At 46.4% G+C, this 7,400-nt stretch overlaps 1 pseudogene; it reads left to right on the top strand.

Annotated features, from left to right (window-relative positions):
- The first annotated feature begins 1,227 nt into the window (after positions 1–1,227).
- LOC101560196 lies at positions 1,228–2,397 on the top strand (annotated as a pseudogene).
- Positions 2,398–7,400: the final 5,003 nt, after the last annotated feature.

Genomic DNA, 7,400 nt, shown 5'->3' with positions numbered 1-7,400 from the left:
CCCGGGGTTGCTGGCTCCAGTGTGTCCTGGGGCCATCCTGCACGTGTTGAGGGATGATACCTGTTCTCAAGTAATTTGCAATGTGCTGTGTGGAATCAACATGTTAAACTAGATTTCCAGATTACAGCCAGGGTCCTTCTAACTTAGTACTTCCAAGGCTAATTTCCTTGAGTGCTTTTCAAAGTTATAAAGCCTTTGATTTTATCAAATAATACTATGAAAAGAATCATATGAAAAGTTTGTAAGAACTACATAAACACTGTTCACTTCATTTCTCAGGGTCCCATACATAATGATGAATTAAATTCAAAATGTTGCGTGAGGAAAGCTTTTGTATGTGTCTTTAGTTTTTATCTATTTTATGTTTTTGGTACTAGCGAACCAACTCAGGACCTTGGGCTTGCCAGGCAGGCACTTCTGCCACTGAGCTGTCTTCCAGGCCCTGTACGTGTCTTTAGCAATGGTATCAACCCCTCTGGGCTTCAGAACTCTTCAATGAATAATTGGGACAATAATGTCCACCCTACGTGGCTCTTGTGAGGACAATATATTAAAGTCACGTAAGTTGCCAGGCCCCTAGCAGGCATTCCATAGGTCTATTAATAACTCAGGGCTGTTATGATAATTCTTCCCTGCTCCTTTCAGCTAGCCCTGCCAGAAAACTGAAAACTAATTTGATGATCAGTCACAGCAGCAGCCATTATCTTTTGGTTGGCAGAGTTGCTTTTCTTCTTGATTCTTGGTTTTCAAAGCCCTGTTTTTGATTGTTTTTGTTCTCACCCCCAGGCCTCATATTTTGACCAAACTGTTTCTGCTAAGGGAGCCAATAAGCTCCTATTTTCTCACCCATAACCAAACCAAACTAATAAGCCAACACATACGCAGACCACCGTATCTGAGAGAGCTCACCTGGACTCAGGCCTCGGGCTGGTGGGCCAGCTACACTGTCTGCATTAGCCTGCAGAACAGCGCTGGGCAGTGCAAGTTTGCCTCTGGGGAATCTTCTCCTTGGTGCCAGCTCAGCAAAGAATTCAAATGGCTCTTTTGTGTTTGATTCAGGATCATAATTGTCTCACTTGGGAAGGGCACTGGGGCTTCTGGTCTACCCTACAGCCTACATTGGAGAGATTTTTTCCAAATATTCCTCAAATAAATCATGTCTCTGTTTCATTTAATTGGAGTTCACTTTGTTTCTAAGAAGCCCAACTGTTCATGATCAGGGCCACCATGAAGGGCAACCGAGGCCGTGGCCACGGGGGACAGGGCGCTTTGGCTCCCCAGGAGGCCCCGGAGGAGGCTTCAGGCTCTTTGTGCTGCACATCCCATTGGACTTCTATTTGGGACTTCTATTTGTGTAAAATGGCCTTTCCACGTGTCAAGCCAGCACCTAATGAAACTTCCTTCAGTGAAACTGCTGAAGAGGAATCAGGATCTAGCGTCCAATTCTGCTGAACAGGCTTCTATCCTTTCTCTGGTAACAAAAATAAACAATGTGATTGACAATTTAATTGTGGCTCCAAGGACATTTGAAGCGCAAATTGAAGGAGTCCGACAGGTAGGATCATATAAAAAGGGAATGATGACGAGGGGACACAACATGGCCGACCTAGTGGTCATCCTGAAGATTCTGCCAACCTTGGAAGCTGTTGCTGCCCTGGGGAACGAAGTCATGGAAAGCCTAAGAGCACAGGATCCTTCTGAAGTTTTGACCATGCTGACTAATGAAACTGACATTACAGTGAAAATGCTCATTACAACAGTGCCACCCAATCTTCAGAAACTGGACCCAGAACACTTGGCTATCAAGGTGTTGCAGAGTGCCTTAGCAGCCATTCGACATGGCCACTGGTTTGAGGAAAATGCTTCTCAGTCCATAGTTAAAGTTCTCATCAGATTGCTGAAGGACTTCAGGATTCGTTTTCTTGGTTTTGGGCCCCTCACACCCTGGATCCTTGACCTACTTGGGCACTATGCTGTGCTGAATAACCCCACCAGACAGCCTTTGGCCTTAAATGTGGCACACAGGCATTGTTTGCCGATTCTGGCAACGGGTCTGTTCCTGCCAGGTTCAGCGGGCATCACTGACCCCTGTGAGAGGGGCAACTTCAGAGACACACAGTCATGACCCTGGAGCAGCAGGACATGGTGTGTTGCACAGCTCTGACTCTGGTTCAAATACTCTCACATGGTGGCTTTAGGGAGATCCTCAGTCAGGAGGGTGATGCCAGCTATCTTGCTTCTGAAATATCAAACTTGGAATGGAGTGATAGTGACACCATCAGAAAAAAAAAAAAAAAAAAAAGAAAAGCTTATGAGAAGCCACCAGAGAAGAGGGAAGGGGAGGAAGAGGAAGAGAACACAGAAGAACCACCTCAGGGTGAGGAGGAGGAGAGCATGGAGGCCTCCCTTCCTCCCTTCCTCCTTTCCTCCCTTTGGAGCCTAAGCTGGCTGCTGGGCTTTGCCTGGTGGCATCTGTGGGGTAGGGGAGACAGCAGGGAGAACAAGCTGTAGAAAGACACATCATTCTGCTGGGTCCTAAACTCTCATTTGTGACTTATGCCACCCATGTATAATGAAGCTGGATACCAACACTTCATCCTGATACTCTAGAATTCCAAGTACCTGACAGCATTTTGTTGTTGAAATGTGAACTGTTTTAAATGTCTGGAGATTTTTTTTTTTTTTTTTTTTTTTTTTTTTTTTTTTTAAGAACGCTTAAAGTACTTCCTAGTGGGGGGGAAAAAAAAAGAAAGAAAGAAAAGAAAACCAACTGCTAGAAGACAGATACCTTTGCCAAAGATCAAGTCCTCCAAGCTTGTAGATTTGGGGTCCTTGCCACTTCCTGTTGGCTTTGCCATTGCCTTCAGGCCTCAGGAGTGGACAGAGTGTCCAAGAGAACCCTCCAAGGTGACCGCTGGTGATCGGTGCCGCTGTGGGTGCTTCCCACTGTGTCGGGTAGACTCACATTTGGCCCTCAGCTTTGTTTGCCCACGTAGGGCAAGAAGAAGAGGCAGTGGGGCTCCTCCGCCACAGCTTCATTCATGACAGCAGTGCCACACACAACCACACATTTGGTCACCCAACGCACTTTCAGCATCGGCCTTCCAGGTGGAGGATTGGTGACTCCCCTGGCTGAGTGCCCAAAGCTGAGTCTCACCTCTTCTGATGGCGGATGCCAGGTTAAAATTAGAAGTCCATTTTGGCACTTCAGGAATATGAGACATTTGCCAATCATCTCAAGTACGGATTTTATTTAATCAGGAAAAGGCATGACTAGTGAAAGGTCTGTAGGTTTCTGATTTCATTTGAGAGGAAAGGTTTAGCATGCACAACTCACTGGCCCTTCTGTATCTGATTTCACCAAGGGCCAAATCCTAGCCTTCAAGGCTGCGAGCTCCTGGTCTAACTCTGTGGGGGACGCTAGGCTGCCCACTCTCCTCCCCAGGAGGAGGTTCAAGGTGTCTTCTGCGATTTCTTCATTGCTGTCCTCAGCATCTGCCATAGCCAGTTGTGTGTCAGCTTGACTGGCCACAGGAACCCAGATTAAACCTGCTTTCTAGGTGAGTCTGTCAGGGTGTTTTCAGTTGAGACCAGCTCTCAGCAAAGCCAGTGACTTCACTTAGGTGGGTGAACTTCATTTACCCTAAATATAGAACAAGAACCTTTTCCTGCCTTGCCAGGGTATTTTGGAAGGAGGGCAAGGACACAGGGTGACAAAATTTCTGCCTTCCACTTGTGAGGCTGGTCTGGGCTGTAGTGGTGACAGGGTGACAGTCTTTGGACATCACACTGCTAGGAGAATACAGGAGATGAGTGGCTTCTGTGGTCCCCATGTGCTGGAGAACTCTCCTCAGGTGATGGCCTTTCACTCCCTTCCTCACCAGGAGGGCAGAGTCTGGCTCTCCCTAGGGCCACTTTCAGCCTGAATGACACCAGCTTAGCCTATCTCTCCAGGGCCACCACTTGGGAGCGGCAAAGCCCCTCTGCCTTTGAACCGTTTCTGTGGGAAGCTCTTGTCCTTCCAAGGGAAGGAAGTCGGCACAGGGTGCCCAAACCTCAAACCAAAGCCTTTTCTGTCTGGTTTTGTGGCTCTAGAGCTGAACAAGGAAAACATATTACTTATTAAAAAATAAAATCAGAGCAGCTTAGAACCTGCATTTACCCAACAGTGGTAAGTGCCTTCTAGTTTCTGTCTCTGTACAGTAAAGGGACTTTACAAAAACATCTTTTCTAGTAGGTGCTAGACAGAGCTGAAATCCAAGGTTAAGCCTGCATGTGGTAATGGCAAGCCTCTGGCTCAGCTTCTCCCATGGAAAGCAGATTTCATAAAAATAAAATAATAATAATAATAAAGCTGCAGACCCTCCTGTGAGGGTTGGCCAGGTTATAAAAGCATTTGAACTAGAGTCTGAATATTTGGTTGTTCATTGTGATACTTGACAGTTCTGAAGCCCATTTGTGGATCCTAGGCAGGTCACAGGGCTGCTGTCTCCTGTACCCTTGAAGAAATTTCAGAAGTTAAGGAACTTGCCCAAGCCCATGATGCTGGTAAGCAGGGAGCTGGGACTCAGAGCCAGGCCTCCAGGCTCCAGGTTGACCCATGCATTTACTTATTTGACGGAGTTCAGAAAATGATGCTCTAATGATGGCGTTTTGGCAGGCTGAATACTTTGTATGAAAGGACACTGGAAGGTCAGAGAAAGGCCTCTGAACAGAGGTCTCTCTGACCTTCCATCCTTTTGTCTCTTACCCTTCATTCTCCCTTGAAATGATTCATAAAAATAGAATTTCTATTCCCTGAAGCAGGTCACATAAACCAGAACCCGTTCTCCAAAATGAGCCATAAAGCCTAAAAATATTACTCTAACTTTCCTGTGCCTTTCTTTATAAGTATTGGCCATAAAGAAATTCTTTGACCTACTTTTTCTAATGGTAGATTATAAGACCCTTGTTGCAGAGGGAGGCTTACCCTACATCTGAGAGGAAGAAAAGCTACAACTGAGACGAGAGAAAGAATTGAGCAGGCAGCACTCACTGTTTCTCCCTCGGTCCATTGCACTAAGTCAGACCCATTTTGTGCACTCCCCATGTGTTAGTTCGTCATCTGACCTATGCTGAAAAGTGGACAGTTTCCTGGGCCGTTAGGCCCTCATTCTGAAGGCATCTATGTCACACACAGCTTTGATTACATAAATTTGTTATGCTTTTCTCCTGTCCTATGCCTACCTTTTGTGAATGGATTGCTGGTTGAGACCTATTATGACTTCTATCTAGATGTTTCCCAAAGCCTCATGTGTCACAGAGGGGGCTATTTGAAGGGGGTCGGACCTATGGTGTGTAATGCTGGGATCAAGGATGTGATGCTGGGGTTAGGGGTGTGAGTGCTTCCTGCCCTAAGGGTGGGTAGTTTGAATAAGCAGTAAGGAACAGGAAGAGGCTTGTTGCTTGTTTCTAGCATGCTTTTGCTGCCTGTGCCTGCTACAAGCTGTTTCTGTGCTGCGCTGCCCCTCTGCCACGCCACCCTGCCTTGGGGCCAGCCGACTATGAATGGAAACCTCTAAAACTGTGGTCCAAATCTCAGCAACAAGAAAAGTGACTAAGGGGCTGGTGAGATGGCTCAGTGGTCTAAAGCACCTACTTAGAATAAACTTAGCAAAGCACAGGGACCGAGGTTCAATCCCCCAGGACCACGTGCCAGCCAGCCCGCCCCCTGGTGGGCTGAGCTGGACACACACACACACACACACACACACACACACAAATAAATAAAATATTAAAAAAAAATAAAACAAAAAGAAAAGTGACGAAGACATGACCCTTATGAGGTGCAAGGCAAACCTTAGCATGTAGGTTCACAGTCAGGTGAGAAAGATGAAAGTGTAACTGACATTGACACTATGCTTGGTGTTAAAGGACCAGGGCATCAGGAGGAAGTATCTCTGCACCCACGTCATCAAGTAGTATAGAGAGGCACATAGCAAGAGGCGGTGGGGACTCGGATGTGGGCATTGCTATATTAGTGTTCCTACTCGCTAAAATTCATATATTCTACCGTAATCCCCAAAGTGAAGGTAGTATGAAATGGTGAGACCTTTGTGGAGTTGGTTAGGTGAGGGTGGTGGCCTCATGAATGGACTTTGTGTCCTTATAAAAGTTAACTTGTCTTCTCCTTCCTCTGAGGACAAAGAAAGTGTCATCTGTGAAGAACAGACCCTCACCAAACACCAAATCTATTGGTACCTTCATCTTGGACTTACAACCATTCAGCACTGTGAGCAACAAATTTCCAAGGTTCATAAATAACAGCTTCAGATATCTGGTTATAACTGCTGAAATGGACTAAGATGGTATACAGGTGGCATATGAACAAGTGCTCGGTGCACAGTCAGCAGGGGTACCCTGGGGCGGGGCGGGGCTGTTCCCTGAAGGAGGAAGTCTTGCAACCAGGATGTGAGGAGAAGTGCTCACCAGATCAAGCAGTCCAGACGCAGGCCTGAAAAGCACTGGAGGACAGGACAGGCAGGGGCGGTAGTCACAGTTTAGATGACTGGCTTAAAAACTGAGTGGTTAAAGAACAAGTGTGACACAGGGCATATCTTTAATTTTTCATAGTGTACGTTTTATAACACACATAGAAGCATTCAGATCATCATGATGTGGCCAGTGAGTCTATATAAAGGGAGCCTACATTTCTAACACACCCAGGCCTGAGATAGCCCTGTGTCAGTTAATCTTGCCAACCTCTGCTGGGTTCAGAGACTCCTGGAGCAGTGGATGGGTTGTGGGGTGTGCTGTGCTCCTCAGTGGATGCGTGTGCTGTTGGTGGTTGGAGCTCAAGTCCCAGGAAGGGTGAGTGCCCTGTGGAGGGCGTCTCTCTTGCTGGCACCGTCCCTGGGCTCTGCTTCCTGGCTGCTGCGAGCACCCAGCTTTGCTCCACCTGGCCCCTGAGCCACGATGCTCCTCCTTGCAGCCGCCAGCCATGGCTGTGGCCTGAACCCGTGAGCCAGAATAAGCACCGTCTTTTTTAAGTTGTAGGTTTTGGGTATTTCTCTTAGGAAATGGGAAAGGTGACCAATACAGAGCTCAGCACTCAACAGAATTTCATTGCTTCTAATGACCCTTACAGGTACTTCCTCTTGCCAAAGTAAACACTGTGAGTTCTAACAGGATTTGCCACTTTCACCAGTTTTTGGTCCTTATATGAATGGAATCTTGTGGTATGCTCTCATCTGCATCTGGTCTTTGAAAGTCTACATTTATGTTTGGTTCTTAGGAAAATGCTACTAACATCATTTTACATGTGTGATATAAAACAAATATTCTTTTGGATTTGAACTACAATAGGCTAACCAGATCATATATAGGGTATATGCTTAATTTATTATCAAATTGAGATTAGG

The sequence above is a fragment of the Octodon degus genome, unplaced genomic scaffold (genome assembly GCF_000260255.1).
Source record: "Octodon degus isolate 3935 unplaced genomic scaffold, OctDeg1.0 scaffold00038, whole genome shotgun sequence".
In the NCBI taxonomy this organism is placed as follows: domain Eukaryota; kingdom Metazoa; phylum Chordata; class Mammalia; order Rodentia; family Octodontidae; genus Octodon; species Octodon degus.
This window is presented reverse-complemented; position numbering and strand designations above follow the sequence as displayed.